Consider the following 17571-nt stretch of genomic DNA (forward strand, 5'->3'; position numbering starts at 1 on the left):
CCTATTTTTTTAATATTTTAACTCTAGTCAAATGACCATCAAAAATAGTATGTAAAAAGATTAAAGCAACTGGAAGAATGCTTCAGAGGAGCTAAGAAAAAGAAGGGTCAGTGCAAATGTCCAGGTTTTATAGACCTCTTCCAGCCCTGCCAAACCATCTACAAATGTGTGAATGGGCCTGGTGGAGTGAAAGATATTATTGTGGAAAGTGCAAAGTACTCCATTTTTTTCATATAACAAGCCTGAATCTCCGTTCTAAATGTATCACAGTTCTGCTCTAAGCCTTTCTGTGCCATTCATTTTCAGGCTCATTCAATAAGCCTAAGGTCATGAGACTTCACAGATCAGGCTTAAAATGAGGCTGGAAAGTCCAAAACTAGCATTCTGCTTGTCTGTTCTAACAGAGAAGGTGAAAATTTAATGGGCATGGAAACTGACTTTCCTCTCATCCCTAGAAGTTTGCTACAGGCAGGCCAGATGTAGCTGTACTGCTGCTAACCATGCTCTTTCTGTTATGTGGTTGAAGGCTTGAATCAGGAGGTCTGTCACTACAGCAGTTTTCAGAAATAGTAACCTACTTTGAGAGTTAATATACTTTTTATAAGGTTTCAGGAAAATTGGAAGGAATTTTGCACTGTGTTTTGATTTGGCACATCACCATTACATTGTAAGGAAGCTGTAGTGGATGGACACTGAAGTCCATCTTTTGCAGACAAAGTTATGAGACTGCCTAGAAATGGTTACACAGATTGGCTGAAGCTTTAATGAAGGATTTAGAAGAGGAGCCAAACAGACATGTAATATTCACTGAATGGCATCTACAGCTACTTGCTGTAATGATTTTCCAACCATAACAAGTCAAAGTTCAGAAGAGGAAAAACATTTATAACCAGCATCCAGAATAATGGAAAGTTCATACTTGTCTGTCTCCATTTTCCTGAGTCAATATCATCCCTGTACTTCTGCTTTCTCAATTAACATGATTGCCATGAGATGGGAGCATTTCATGTATTGGTAATATAAATCAGGAGGATGGCAATCAGCAGAGGCATGAAGAGATGAAATGGTTGCTAGTTTAGAGCTAGCTTTGAGATATGATTCTAATTCAGTTTACATTATCAACACAGTGGATTATAGGTGAGTGTGCTGTTTAAATCAACACAATGTGCTGGCATTTAGTCTCTAAAACTAAAAATTGCGGCTCAGAGTTAATTCATAGAATACTCAATCTGTTGACTTCTGAGTTCCTCCTGAGGTACATTTGCCTTACAAATGCTTTAAAATATTGTAAAATGAAAGAAGAGCCAGATGAGCTCCAAAAGTCTGATTTTTTCCTTTGCTATTTTTTTTCCACTTTAGTTGTTTTTCTTAACCCATTAATTCTAAAAATAGGCAAATGTTTAATCTTTGTATTACAATTTGTTTATGAGAAGATGATGTCTGATTGATATTTGTGCCACTTGAAATAACAAAATCTCATGCAGTAGGACATTGAAATGAACAAACCTACAGGCCCCACTTTTTCATAAGTTTTTCATAAGTTTGTTTTTTGGTTTTTTTCAGAACTTTTTCATAAGCTGATTCTCTGTAAGCATCCTTATTCTCTTTTTTCTTTTAGTCTCATTTTTTTTCTTTTCCCACCCAGGCAGATTATTTTTCATCATAGCCCAGTATGACATCATTCTTCCAAGAAAATGTAGGTTTGAAAATTGAGACATTGTCATTTATCAAGAACAATGTTCCAGGGAGCATCTGCAAATTTGGTGCAGGGAAAAATGGTCATTTCCTCTCATAAACATAGAAGAAATGGCAATATCCTGAATCTGTTCTGTGAAAATTCACTCCTTTTCACTGATGTTTTCTAGGTAGTAAAGTTAGTCCTCAGTCTGCCAGTGTCAGGATGTATCATTGCATCTGTCAATGGCATTAGAAGACAATGTGAATATCCAGAAGAGTCAGCAGAAAACCATGTGCAACTCGATAGCAGTGGCATGGCAGAGAACAAGAAACTGTCTACAGACCCAAAAACACTGTTAGTGAAATCCCATTTATTGCCTCCAGCAGTCTTGTCTTCTCTCTGCTTTACATGTAGCAGTTACTCCAACAAATGCAGTAAAACAATATTGGTCTCAAAATCAGTCTGAGAAGAGAATCAGACCTCAGTCTCCCAAAGTAGGTCAAGGACTCTGTTTGTCAATACAGGAAAATGTTGGAGCTGGCAGGCCATAAGCAGCATACAGGCACAACCAGCCAGTGATACCAGCCAGTGGCACACAGCCATTCCCCAAAAGAAAGGTACTTTCAGAGTCTGGGCCCCAGAAGAGGAAATTAGCAGCCATATCTCTGGACACTCAAAATAAATCTTCTTCATTGGATTGCACTTTATATGCACTTGATTTTTCACTGGAGTTAGATTTCCATTACCTTATTTTCCTTGCAGACTGAGGAAGAAAATACAAATTGAGTATTTTGGCACTTTAAAAGAAAAATTAGTGAATATGCAGCCTGAAGGAGCTCAGGGCGTTGATTTCTGTTCCCTCCAGTAGGTATAAGAAAAACAAAATAATGGAAGCTTGACTCAAGTAAGTGAATAAATGAATTTACAAGGGATAAGCTAATTTCTGTCTTAGACTGCCTGCAATTATGAATGTTTATTAACTAGACTGTCTGGCTTTTGGAGGGGAAGAGTGCAGGAATCCCTGGAGCAGCACAGCTCAAACAGAATTATCAGTCAAAATTTAAAATAAAAAAAAAAGTCCAAGCAGAATGCGAAACAGTACAAAACTTCCAGTGCTACTGGTGGCTTAACATTGCCTGAAGTGAGCAAGCCTTGCACGCACAGTGGGCCCATTGACTGTTCAGGAACCACTAGCATGAGTAAGGGGATGTCAGGAATGACTGGGTGCTCTGTCCTGCTGAGATAAAAAACAGGTGGTCAAAGCCCAATCCAGCAGCAGACGAAAGCATGTGAGTACACTTACTGACTTCAAAGGCACAGCCCACATGTTTAATGTTAAGGATGTGCTAAAGTCTTTTGCTAAACTGGAGCTCATGAGATTTCAGAGATCTTCACTCCCAGTGACTTTGGGGTTAGCTGAAGTAGCCTGTTAAGTCTGTATTTCCCCAAAGGATAGCATCAAGATTTTATCCTGCTGTTTTGGTAAAAAAAAAGGATATTTTAGAAAATGTTTTCCTTTAGAAAGTCATCCAGTCAGTCTTAGGAAGAAACTTTTCCACTAACAGTCTTCTTATTAAAAAATTAGGAAAAACCCCAAACACTGAAATACTTATTTCTGTGTTGTCAATGTATTACAGATAGGTTCATTAATGTCCATATCTCATATGCTAAGGCTTAGAGAATGCTGGAATCAGCAATGAAACAAACAGCTATAGCAGACAAGGCTTTTTTATCTCTTCACTTCAAGACATTTTTAAATAGCTCATAATTTGCATAAACTCTGTACACACAGCACTGTGCAAGTCTATTTCAGTGCACAACTGCTTTTGTACATGGAAGCCACATGGCTGCACAAACCAGAAGATAGATGCCCAAGTGGTGATTTGTACATAAGTATCCCAATTACAGACCATCCTTGGCAGGAATACCTACAGCTGTAAACAGTTACACTTAGCATATTTGAATGCAAATCTTGGTATTCCCTTTGTTAAAATATAGGAATGTAGGATGAAAAGGGAAATCCTGGAGCTGTGAATATATGTCCTGCCAACTTAGAAAATATTGTCCCTTCCTGAGTTGACTGAGCTTCTTACTGAACAAGGTACAACTCTTTTTTATCCCTCCTATTACTTGTTAGTAAGAAATTAATTCTAATTTTCCAGTTTGAATGTATTCATGTTCAGTTTTTGAACACTTTTGAGCAGTCCTTTTACTTAAATCAGCTCTTGTGACTTCCTCCAGCTTCCTGCTTTCATGTGTATGTATACTGAGAAAAAATCCATTTCTCTACCCTCTCAATCTTTTTCTCTTTATGAACTAATTGGATTCATATTTCTTCATCTGTGCAGGCACAGCCCTTAGACAGGTGTGGTGCTCAGACTGCATCACCCAAGGAACAATTCAAGCTGGCAGAGTGATTTAGTGACACACCTGTGAGTCAACAGTTCTGCCCAGCTTTCCCTGTGCAGAAAGTTGGTAGTCATCCATCTAACACTCTTTCCAGCAGCCATTGGCTCCTGGCTGTTTAAAGTACTACATCATGACTAGCGGGGAAAAAATAGCCCTGTAAGACAAAGATTTCATCTAAAAAGAGAATCCAGCTTTTAGAAATTGGGTTATAATTTATTTTAACAATTTGGTGTCTGCTCTGCAGTATGAGCAGAGCACTTCACAGTGTTTCCTTGGGCTGTCATCAGACAGGAGTCTCCCGCGGCTGCCAGCACTTTGCACTATGCACACTGTTCTATGTATGCCTTTCATGTCTGGCCACTGAGTATGTTTCCTGGCTCATCTCTAGAAGACCTACATTTTCATTTAAGCTTTCATGCCTATCCTAAGTCCAACAGTGTGATTGCTTGGCCCCCTGCACTCAAGATCATGTGTTGCACACCATAGTCACTACTCACCAAACAAGAAGTAACATCCTGTGGTCTTTTATTATGAAGCAATTAATGTTGGAGTATGAGTCACTTTGCTGTTCCTAGCACATTTGTTTAAGCCACCTGAAGTGTCTCATGAGGGATGGAAAGGTACTGTAGCATACTTGGGGATTTTGATCTTCTGTTCCAGGGTCCCAGATGCTTTATATTCACAAATGGATATACTGCATATGTGTCTGTCAGCCCTCAAAATGCTCATGAGCCTTACTCTTTCCTTCATGATCAATGTAATTTCAACTACTACACTGGATGAGTGTTTTGATATGTTTAGTATCAGCTTATTTACACATTGCTTTCTAATGGATTCAGTGAGATCACATGTCCATGTCCCATCCAAAGGTAAAGTAATTTGATTTCTGTATTCCAAAATCTTAGTAATTTCATCCTTTCCAGAGCTCTGGCAAAAATTGCTGTAGTCTGCTTCCTTTACTTCTTACAGCCCATCTCTTAAAACCCTGCAAGGTGTATCCATGCAACATCTTACCTTGCTCTTCAGTTCTAAGAGGTGCCTAGATTCATCTTGTGCCCACATGGGCAAATACCTTTGTTCCTCCAGTGCCAGAGATAGGCATTTAAAAGTCTATCCCTCCAGGAACACTGCCCAGACTTCAGTGCCAGAGTCCAAGTCCTCCCTCCATCTAGTGCCAGGTGCACTTAAGAATTAATCAATATACAAATCCTGAACAAGGACATCATCACCATGCTTTGCTCATGTGTGAGTCAGACAGACACATCTGCTTTTCACTTACACCTGGCCAGGCTGCCTTATCCCCAGTCTGGGCTGGCACACAAGAAAAACCAAACTGCTTTACATTATCAGAAACCATCTTGTTTCTTATTGACTCTTTTTTTTTTTTTTTTCTCCTGAGGACTTCTTACTTTTATAGACATTATATATATTTGATGTCCCCTCAAGTAAAAAAAAAAAAAAAAAAAAAAAAAAGATTAAAAAAAAAGACTTGTAGTAATTTAATGCAGGCATTTAAGGAAGAGGGAAGCAGACTGTTGACGCTTTGGGCATAAATTTGTGGTGCATGGTCCAAAGGAACAATCACAGATTCTTAGAGGTGTGTCTATGTAGACATAGTCACCATAGTTGCAGGGCTGCTTTGCTTGATAGTACTTAAAGCCTGATATATCACTTACATTTTTCTTTACTCCTTCAAATGCCTGTTTGTTGGTATCTCACCATACGCCCACTATGTGCTAACTGTCTCAAGAGTTCACAGGCTTCTGATAAGCATGTGCAGAATCTAGAAAGATAAGTTAGGCATCCCTATAAATCACCAAACTTCTTCCCACCCTTTAGTTCCTAAACACTCTACATTTTTCAGAGTGCAGCTGGAGTCTCTCAAAAGTTAACAGATGTCTAGGATCAGAAGCAGGAGTTTTCTGACTGGTTCTGTGCTTGTTTCAACAGGTGTACTGTTACCTCTTCACTGTAGGACTGGCAGTTCCTGCTGCCCAGTGTTCCCTGAAGCTAAAGAAATTCTCTGTATCCTCACTGTCTACATGTCCAATGTGCTTCTATCTTCAGCTCACCATGAAGCAGCCTCCACCTTATCCAATATATGCTTTGTTTGGCTTTGTATTTTGGGTGAAAGCCAGGGTGACTTTTCTTCCTTTTTCACATTGAAGATGTTTTGGTGTTGAACTGGAGCACAGTCCAACAAAGTCTACAAAGATTTGTAGTTCCCCATCTTTCTACATGGGAAGCTTCACATGTCATTCTTGTGTGACAGTTAATTGAAACTTTAATTTTTCTAATTATAATTATTGCCTAAAATCAAGCCACAAACATTCACACATACATAGTGCCATACTTTCTCCTAGAACAGGGTCCCAGCTCGAGCTCAGGGCTACTAATCTCTTCAGCGTCTTGTTTCATGAATTTCTTGATGTCCTATACCTACCTCAAGCTATTTTCATTGTATGCTGCTTGAACTTGGTCACATTTTTGCAGTCTAATTTACTGTAATCACTGGGATTATATTGGGCCTGGATATATAATATTGCTGGAATTAGAAAGATTTCTATCCATCAAAGGAAATAGAGGAGAACTAAAAGAATTTTACAGCAAGCACCAATGAAATTATAAACCAGATCATGCACATTATCAGGGGATCCCAGGCTAAGGCCTGAGTGTCATGTCAGTCTAATAGCAAGGTTGCAAGATTCATTTTCCCAAAACAGCAGAGAGGCTGCATATAGACTACTTATTCAGAGAGATCCTTGCTTTGTGGCATCGCCTAACTTGCATGCAGAGATTATATGAAAAACATTTATTGATATTGTGCAAACAACTCAATTGCTTGAACAATCATCAGCCACTGCTCAAAGCTTGACTGTGTGTGTGTGTGTGTGTGTGTGTGTGTGTGTGTTTGTGACCAGGATAGATGTAGCCTACAGCACTTAGAGAAACCTGTTTACTTTGTCATCCATGTAGCTTTGTTGCCAGCAGAATCAACATTTGTCTTTTTAGGCATTCATATTCCTTAATTTTTGTTCAGCTTGCATCTAAGTTTCTCTCTATTTTATCGTTTGAGGACACAGTGTTTTACAGCCGTCACCTTAACTATTTGAACTCTAGATATCCTTTATGGCATCTGTGACTTGTTTTATTCCACTGTTTCATTTCTAATTCCTGTCCTTGACTTTTTACAGAGACTACAAATTCTTCTGTGATGCAAAGGATAGTTTATTTGGAAACCCACCGATCCCAACATCTCTCCCTCTTATATTTTTTGCTGTTAGTCAATAATGATTTTTTTGATTTCAAGACCTAGTCTCTTATTTATTACCAACCTTAAGGTATCCCAGTAGGCAATAATACAAAAAAGACCATGTTGTCTAAGTGGTTGTTTTTGAACAGGGATGAGTTTTGAACAGGTTTGTTGCAACCCAACAGCTGAGCCGATTTCCTCATGCTCCTCTCAAGCTCTCCTTCCTTACAGCCTGTAGTCCTTAGGCTGGACATTAGGGAGAAATTATTTACAGCAAGAGCTGTCAAACACTGGAACAGGCTTCCTAGGGAGGTGGGTGATGCTCTATCATTGTTCAAGAGGCATTTGCACAATGTTCTTAATGACATACTTCAACTTCTGGTCACCCCTGAAGTGCTCAGGCAGCTGGACCAGATGATCATTGTAGGTCCCTTCCAACTGAAATTATTCTATTCTATTCTATTCTATTCTATTCTATTCTATTCTATTCTATTCTATTCTATTCTATTCTATTCTGTTCTGTTCTGTTCTGTTCTGTTCTGTTCTGTTCTGTTCTGTTCCTTTTCTTCAGGTTCAGCATAGGTTGCTGCAAGAAGAAAGCCACCACTTAAGCTATTCTCTCACCCACTTTCCTCTGGTAAGCCATCTGGTAAGCCAAAAAAACCCTACTTAATCTTTCACCCCAGGTTCCGAGCTGCCTCAGGTAACCTGCAAAGAGGAAAGGGATCTTTGCTTCAGTCCACTCAGACATAGTTTAAGTCACAATCTAGAATCTGTTTCTTAGGTACCAGCCTTTAAACAATATCAAAAAATGTCCATTGCTGAAGAAAGACATCTGCATCCTCTGGATTATGTAAAACAAACATCTGGCAGCCATGGCTTCCTCTTAGCTTTGCTGTTGTATGCAGTAAATGGAAGTTTCAGCTCCCACAACTGTCATTTGGCTTCAGCAAGCACTATGACTCCCCTTTTGTGAGAAATGAAGAATAATCTGGCTAAATCCCAGTTTCAGAGCTAGCAAACACCAAAGGTCCAGTCCCTCCTGCTGTTCCTAAAAGCTGGCTTCCCACTTCCAGGGATTAACAAACTATGCAGACATTCTTAGGAACTGAAATAGCAGACTTCTGCTTTGCAAGCTTCATCAGAATGAGTGAAGCTGCTCTCCATTTCACTGTCATAACCAGCAATTTTCAAAGCCTTGGATCAACAGTGATATTAATATCAAGCAAACTTTTGATTCTCATCTTTTGAATCTTGATGCAACTCAAGTAAAGTGGAGTCATCAGCAAAGTCTGGCCTAAATTATTTCTAAACATCCTATAATAATAAGCTAAATCCAGAGAGCACCCAATGAAAAAGGAATCGGTGTCTGTAAGAGCTTTCTGGGGTCCCAACACACTCATGGAAGAATATGGCCCTGGTTCACTCTGTATTCCCATAAATCATTCCCATACCAGAAGTCCCTGCTGAGGCTGTAACAATGCACAATGTATATACTGCCCTGCCATTGTCTCCTTTGACTTTGCCTAGGGACAATACACTGATTCTGCTGACAGTAAAAGCTCTGTGGCCACAGAGCTGAAAACTAGATTTTTCTCCAACACAAACAAAAGTTAAAAGGAAGAGAAAAGACACAGGGGAACAGTGTCTGTATCTCAGTAGAGCTATATCCTTTCTTATCTCAACTGTGCTCTGAGAAATGAAAATATAGGTAACACAGGCAATGATTACAGAGCCCTTTATAAAAGAGAGGATTGCAGAAACCCTCTGAAAGTTTCTTTACTTCTTATTGTGTAAAACCTCAAAATGAAACATATTTTACTTTCTGAAAGAGAAGTAGCTTATCTCTCTTATTACCTCAGGTTCCTTCAAGACTCAAGAGTAAAAACATTTTTGGTTTCATAATTAGCAACATTCAGGCAGAAAGTGGTCATGGAGTGACCTGTGAATTGCATACAATCATTTGTATCATTTTGAGACCTCTTAATAATTGAGGTATGTATGGCTTCAAGAACCCATCTTCTACTAAAACAGTTGTCTCTGCTGATCACTACATTTTCCACCTTAAAAGCAGACTTTTGATATTTTTCCTGTAAATCCAGGTACTCCCTGTAGTATTCTATAGGGCCTATCAAGCTGGTACAACTACAGAAAGAGTCACAAGATTTGGTTTTTCTACCTCCCCTAAAGTACATATCCACCTCCCCCACTGAAAAATCTTTCAAGAAAGTTTATATCAATATATTTACTATTTGGTAACATTACAGTTAATGGCAGAAGAATGAAAAGAACTGTGGTCAGATCTGCTGCTAGCAAAGAGCAGAAAAAGTGAGATGCAGCAGCTGAGGTAGTTAGTAGGGTGATTAGCAGAGGTAGAACAGGGTTTGTTTATTACACAGGTTTGCCTTTAACATTTCTCAGTGCACAGCCTGTCTCTTAAGATCAAAATTTGGTGATCTACTGCAACAATGACAATAAAGACTGCTGTTGAATCAATGGCCTTTGCACTGTACGTACAGTACAAAATACATGCATAAGCCTGGCAGCTGCTAAACTCATTGATATATAACACCAGTCCCAAAATAGTGATATTTCACTTCTGGAGCTTTATAAATTGTTAAAGAAATAAAATCTGCCTTTGGGAAATAATGTTTCTCTATGTATCATCGAATCCATTCCCTTCCTCCTCCTCTCCCTCAGAGATTAAAACAAATTGTGCTGAAGCTATAAATCTTCCCTATTGGCAATGGAAAGCCCTCAGAGATGTTCTTTTTGTGCCATTTCAGTAGACAGAAAGTCTAATGTACAGAGAGGTGGTGTTGCTTTTTTTCTCTTCTTTTTTTTTTTTTTTTGTAAGTAGGGAGTCAGAAAAACATGTCCCTCCTTGATCTCTTCAATGTACATCAATATTTCTTCAGTCATATTAATGTCGCTGCACACGCTCCAAGTGGTTTCAGCAGAAATCGCTGGGAAATGGAGCATGCCTGGGAATTTTTACCATCATTTTCTTGTGTAGAGAGGTGCATCTTGAAACACCATTTAAACACTATAGGCAATGCCAGTAACAGGACTGAGTCAGCCACTCTGTCCTGAAATAAATATGGTTTTGAAAACTCATTTGCAGAAATTCAACCTCCCTTGCTTGTTTTTCACAGAGCACAGTCTCCCAGTCTATAACTGGATAAGTAATGATCCAAGAACTGGATTTGTATGATGAAGATTCAAGTTGAGAATTTCAGTAGTTTACTTAAAATTACTTTTCTCCTATTATTCCTGAGGGTAAACTATTTCTTAGACATTGGTCCTGTTTTTTTGCAAATGTTGATCAAGCATTTCTGAAACATCCACCCACTTCCATTTTTCAGTAATGTGAACTGTCTTTTTTTCATCCACCCATCATTTCTTTAGTCTCATTTCCTTTGCTTTCACTAGAAGAAATAGGGAAAACTGAAAGATTTTTTAGAGCTTCTGAGCTTGGTAAGCATGGGCTTTACATTAGAATTACCATCAGTTACAGCAAATTCATAACCAGAGACACCCTTTTCCCCTCCCTCTTTTTTCCCCCTCATTGCCTGAGGAAAATAAAACAACCTCCCAAAAACCCTAGGACAAAACTAACATTTTCTAGTAAGAGATCAGAAAGCAAATTTATTCATGGAAGTGAGTAAGTAAAATAACAGTGTAGACTGCACCTTTTTTCACTTTTAACTGTGCACAGTACAATCAAGGCAGAATTCCCAGTCATGCTGTGATCCTTTCAACTGCAATTGCTCTCCTCAGCAGAGAGTCAGTCACCTTCAGAGGAAATGGTAAAGCATGAATGGTGTAGATCCACCTCAGCACATCACTGCAGCTTTTGAAACACCCCTAGGCATGAAGTTTATAAAATTAGCTGATAGGAGTCTGAGTCCTTGAATCCTACTTGCTTAGCTGAGCATATGGAGAGCCCGTCAGTAACCGTGGCGTTAATGTATGTGTGTAGTTAAGAGCATGGAAATATTTTTGCAGCACTGGAACTTAAGAGAGGGAAAGATATCCTGCTTTATCACAGCAAATTGTATCACTTTGATCTTAGGCACATTTAGGCCTTTGTAAGCTTTCTCTACTAATCTCTGGTTTAGGAGGCATGAGCTGGATTCCCATTCCCACGTTGGCTGAGGTAAGCACAGCCTCTGCAGGGCAGGTCTGAGAGTCTGTGAGACCCCAGGAAGGGGTGGGAGAGCTCTGCAGTCACACACACATTTTGTTCTCCAACTGAGCGTTTTTCACAAGTGCTCCATCCATACAGAAGCACATCCCAAGCCTGTCCTTGTCTCTGAACAACTCCCTTCCCGCCTTCTGACACAGGTACTTGAAAATAATTTTAGCTGAGAAGTTTAAGCCTGGGTTTACTCTGTGCTTGTCCCCATATTGAATCAGCATCTGCTGCCATCATATAATACAGGTACAGACCTCATCCCAGCAAGGCCGATCGTATCACATCATCTGGCCTGGCATTTGTCTGTCACGCTGGGGCAGGGAATGTGATACCAAGCTGACAAAAAGCAGCACACGGCCCTGCCTGGAGAGCCCCTTTGTTCATCTAAGCCTCCCCTGCTGCTTTTGTAACTCCAAATGGATTTCTGATTCCCTATCTCCTGGCCTTTTCAAGCCAAATGGTTTGGTGAGATCACAAGGCAGCAGGTGCTGCTCCGCTCAACATTTGCACCTTCCAATCCAAACACACCTCTCCCCACCGACCCTTAAAATCAATCAAAGGGACTTATCAGTTTGTTTTAAGCTTTGATGTTTGTCTGGGGTTTGTTTATCTAGCAGTTTATTCCTGGGAGTATGTTCTTGACATCTTGGAGTAGGTGGTAATTAGCAACAAGGAAGAAGGGCTGAGATAAGAAGTGGAATTTGAAAGTGGTGATACTTGGTGAGGCAGCTGTGCCACATCCCCTCCTGCTTTCACCTCGACCACTGAGGCGAGCCAGAGACAGCAAAGGGGCAAACAGCAGCCATCCTGCCCTTTCAACAAACACTGCCTGGCTGTGTTTTGCTGCCTGGTGCGTTCCTCTGTGGCAGGAGCACATGAGGGGGCCTCTTTGGCCGCTGCCTCCTCTGCTTCACATGCACTCCTGAAGCTACTTCTGCAGATCCCTTTTATTTCTGTCTGAACAAGCTTTCTACCTGTTGGCTTGCTGTAAGAGCAATTTGCTTAAAAGAAGGCATGAGTATCAGGTCTTGCTGTCATGAGACAATGTATACTTTTGCTGTCTTCTCCTAAGCAGCATATAGACCAAAGATGACCCAATTGCTTCTTTTATAGGAAGAATAAATGCTGCTGTAGCTCTGCATTTATGGTATTCACTACACCCACATGCAGGTGCTTATGCTGGGACATAAACAAGGACACACATAGCCACACACTGTACATCCTGGCTGGTGTATTCATGCTGATATGGGATAACTCCAATCAGCAACTAAGCCTCATATAGTCACTTGCTCATTCCTCCCACCCTCCATGGGATGGAGAGGAAAATCAAGATAAAAAAAAGTAAAACCCATGAGTTAAGAGCAGCTTGATAATTGGAACATTATAATAATAATGACAAAGTAGAGGGAGAAAGGAGTAAAACCCAAGAGGAAGAAGTGATGCACTATATAATCACTCACCCCTCACTCACTGATGCTCATCTTGTCCCTCAACAAGCAGCTCCCAGTCAATACCCCCAGTTCATACACTGGTCATTACATTCTGTAGCATGGAATATCCCTTTGGCCAGTTCAGGTCAGCTGTCCTGGCTGTTCTCCCTCCTGCCTTCTTGTGCACCTGCTCACTGGCAGAACATGAGACCTGAAAAGTCCTTGATTTAGAGTAAGCAGTACTTAGCAACAACCCAAACATCAGTGTGTTATGAACACTATTCCCATACTAAATCCAAAATACAGCACTGTACCAGCTCCTAAGAATAAAATTAACTCTATCCCAGCCCAAACCAGGACACACACATACAGACATATGAAGAGGCTAGGAGCCATGAGAAGCCAGAGCAAACATTTTTGCTCTGAACAGCCTTGGACTTAGCAGGTTTAAAATATGAAGCCAGGCCTGGACATGGATTTTCAGATAGCCTCTATCTTTATAACCTTCCCAACAGAATTCCATACCGTAATGTAAGACTTGAATACATAATGTGGAAGCAAAAGCACAGTAACCTAGTGCCACACTGCATAGCCTGCTAAAGGATAGGGTATCCCACACTGTAGACATTGCATTCTCAGGAGAGGAAGGGACTCTTGCAATCAGGATGCTCGTCAAGTATTGTAGCAGGCACAAAAGGTGCTTATTCTCTGTCCTGGCTTGTGGAGCAAAGCCAGAGTTCAGAGAGAAGTGTAAAGCAGGAGGTTTTTAGAGGCTAGCTGAAATAAAAGGCCCCTGGTCCGAGCTAGGCCACAAAGTTGCTTTCATAGGTCAGTGAGTGAACCCTAATGAATAAAGAGAAGCCTACTAGGTTTTGGGACAACCCAAATCATGATTTATCGTATAAGCAGGCAAGACCAGGATTTCATTTGGAACAACCAGATCATGATCAACTCCCACTTTCACTCCTATGTTTCCAGGGTGGGGACCAGTACTTTGAAGTCCACATTTTTGTTATGTTTATTACATTTCTCAAGGCTCCAAAACACTGATGTTTCTAAAAAAGATGAGAAAGGTGTTTTGATTTGAGTTTGGGTTTGTATTTTTTCTTTGGTTGGTTGGTTGATTGGTTGGTTCGTTGGTTGGTTGGTTAGTTTTGGATGCTTTGTTTGTTTTTTTTTCTCCAAGGAAAAGTTATGCATTGAAATTAACCTGAATAACTATATGAATGAAAATCCTCTGCCTTTCTCAAGAACAGGCTCTGGGCAGACTATTTCACCCAGCTGTACTCTGGAGGATCCCTGTGGGAGGGAAGCTCACTTGGCAAGGCACTCTCTGTTCCAGTAGTAGATGACTTCACTCTCATTATGCACAATCTTTTCCTACACAGTGTACATCAAACCAAAATTATACTGCATGTGTTAAGCCTGTAAGTGCACCATTTTATAATGATCACATTGCTTGTGTCCCAAGGACATTATAAAGAGAGTAATTCTGCCACTGCTTATGATTCTATGTATTGCCAATAAGCAGCTGGGCTGTAGCTTCATACACTGAGAGTACTTAATAAAAAACAGGCTCAGCTTTGAGATTGCCCTTAAATTAAATGCCTTTTATGACAATTCTTGCTCCATAACAGTATCTCCATTTACAAGCGACAAGTCACCGTTCCTAAATACCACGTATAGTCACAGTTTGTATTGAAATGGTGCCTCTGAAGCACTGCAAATACCTGTCACGAGATATTGTGTTAGAACCATTTGTTCCTAATGGAGCTGTCTTTTCCTGTTGGCACTGATTTATCTTACAGACATCAGAATATTAACAGATGTCATCTTTTCACACGTGTAGGAAGGCAAAATGACAATGTGGAGTTCATGATCCTGAGACTATTATGTCTTTTTCTTTACTATATTAGACATCAAACACTATAAAAAGTAAAAAACAACAATAAAAAGAAATTAAAAAATTTTAAAAACCCTCAGCAATATCATGTATTTGCATTCTGTCTATCCTTTATAGCTTATGAACACAGAGTTTCGGATCTTTTCTGTTCTACATGAAACTCAGCAACATAGTCCACTTTCTGTTCCAATGTTTAGTGTCAACAGAAGTTTAGGATCTAGTTCTGGTCCCCACTGAAGTCATGGGAATCTTATACTTGATGTTAATGGAAATTGGATCAGGCCAGTAACTGGAGACGCTGAAAAGAATCCCAGATGCTGCATAACAAATTAACTATCCACTGAGGTACTCCCTCTGCTCTGGGAAGCTGCCACTGGGAATTACTGCTACCTTTCTGTGGAAAAGCTGGAAAAAAAAAATGGATGTCAGATGTCCAAGCTGCAGTTTTAGTGACACGGAAAATTCTAAACAAATAGGACCCCACCAAATGAAAGAGCTGTTTGGGCTTTGAATGGGGACTAGAGACATTTGAAAACAGCAAATCATACTGCTAATTTGTTCTTTGATAGAGCAGGTTAGCATGGTTTGAATCTGGTTCCCTGAACAAGTGTGAGACAGAATTCTTCAGCTCTTCACATGTCAAATTTAAAGCAAAACAGGTTAGTAATTTTATTTAATCTTTTTTTTCTTTACTCAGATCCCAAATTATTTGCTTAGCAGTTTCCATGCTTGATCAGTTGCAAAAGTTGCAAATGTACTTTACATGATTTTTGAGTTCTTCCAAAAGCTTTGCGAAGGGGACAGTCATTCTACTGTAGTGTGTGGCATTAACCTCCCCTTAACACTAAAAAGGTGCATCCACCTTGGATCTAGTCATGGCATTGATATGCAGAGGCAGAACCACAGATGAAAAAGAGGATGTAGTGATTCAATCTTTCTTGCAAAATGACTCAAAGAGGAAATTGCACGCTATGAAATGACATACCTCACTGCAACCTGTTGTGACCATGCCTGCCTGCCATACCGTACTCTGTGTTTATCTTGGAAATTAGACAGATGTGCAAAGCACAATTCAGGTATAAATCAGTACAAAGGCAGCTTCCTATTTGTCTGCCTTACTTGACACAGCTGACAGCTCCCAAAATCTTGCTGCCACTATGATCCAATTTGGTGTCACTATCACACCCAAGGGAAGTTTATGTGAGTAAGAAGGGTGTATGAAACAAACACAAAATGCACAAAAAAGTTAGCAGAAAACAAAAGGGACTGTGAAAAGGAAAAAAGTGTGCCTAGTGTGAATTATTTACTTTTCTTCATTCATAATTATCACCTAATAGAATAATAATGAATCCTTAGCTAGGAAAAAAAACCCACAAAAACAAACAAATAAACAAGAACCCAAAAAACCCCAAAAAAACCAAACAGCTGGCAGTGACAGCAGGTTTTCACATGAGAGCGTGGACTCCTGTTATATTCTAATCCTACAAAACAATAAAATGATTTTGTAATTAAGGCATTTCTATTGCTAGTCATCTGCTACAGACTTTCCACTACGACTTGCATAAATTGCTTTCCTTTCTTGGTTTTTAAAAGAAACCTTCTACCTTGCTCATTGTGACAATGAGTAGAAATCAACATTAAGTTAGCACAGAACAAATGTCCTAAAAGGACTAAGTTAGTCTTGTACTAATGCACTACTGCAGTTCAGGAAAAGTGGCTGCTTCATAAGTAGGACTCTGGTTATCTAACGCTCTTCACAGCATGCAGAATATGGACTTCAGCCAGGTTTTCTGAGAATAGGATAGCAATACATTTATCTTTGTATGTTTGTGGGGACATCAATGGAAAATTGACATTCTGTTGCATTGAAAGATGCCTGAGATTTCCCTATTCAAATACCTTAAAAAACCTAGCAGCACAAACCACACTTGGAAGTTTCTTACCCCCCATTCTGCACACTGCAAAAGAAAATACATTATAACCAGATTCTTTGCATGGACAGTGAATTTTCCTCATTGACTTGAGTGAATCTGTCTGGTTTCATCAAGGCTTTCAATAAGTACCCATACTTACTGAAATAATACTGATTCTGGGATAAGTGAAAGAATAATAAAAATGTTAATTAAGGATAAATGCTTATTTGCAAATTCTCATGAATCTCCACAAAACTAGTTCACAGAATCATTGCAGGATTACTCCCCAACCATTGAGTCCAACCTCTGACCAATTACCTGTTTGACAACTAGACTATAGCACTAAGTGCTCTCCCTAGTCATTTCTTGAACAGCTCCAGGGGCATTCACTTCACCACCTCTCTTGACAGTCCATTCCAATGCTTAAAACTCTTCCCATAAAGAAATTCTTCCTGGTGTCCCACCTGAACCTCCCCTGGTACAACCTGAGGCCATTTCCTCTTGTCCTCTCACTCGTCGCCTGAGAGAAGAGACCAACCCCCACTTGTCTACAGCCTCCTCTCAGGGGGTTGTAGAGAATGATTAGGTCACCCTAGCCCTCCTCGTCTCCAGGATAAACAACCCCAGGTCCTTCAGCTGCTCCTCACATAATTTAATTGTATAGACCTTTACCAGCTTCTCTGGACACGCTCGAGGTTTGGCCTCAGCCATGCTGAGTACATGCTGCTCTGGTCCTGCTGGCCACACTATTTTTTGATACTATTTTTGATACTTCTCATGGTCCTCA

General features: G+C 39.9%; 1 long non-coding RNA gene across 3 annotated transcripts in view; it reads right to left on the bottom strand.

Moving 5' to 3' along the window:
• LOC111925016 (uncharacterized) overlaps positions 1–13170 on the bottom strand; it is a 58976-nt gene extending 45806 nt beyond the window's left edge. For 2 of the 3 annotated variants that reach the window (XR_002862006.2, XR_015286722.1), the window contains exon 1: positions 12999–13164. This is a non-coding gene — a long non-coding RNA (uncharacterized LOC111925016). Of the gene's footprint in view, positions 1–12998 lie in introns of all 3 variants that reach the window. The other variant, XR_015286721.1, reaches the window with a different exon arrangement.
• Between the last annotated feature and the right edge of the window lie 4401 nt (positions 13171–17571).

The sequence above is a fragment of the Cyanistes caeruleus genome, chromosome 1, assembly GCF_971803275.1.
Source record: "Cyanistes caeruleus chromosome 1, bCyaCae1.hap1.1, whole genome shotgun sequence".
In the NCBI taxonomy this organism is placed as follows: Eukaryota; Metazoa; Chordata; class Aves; order Passeriformes; family Paridae; genus Cyanistes; species Cyanistes caeruleus.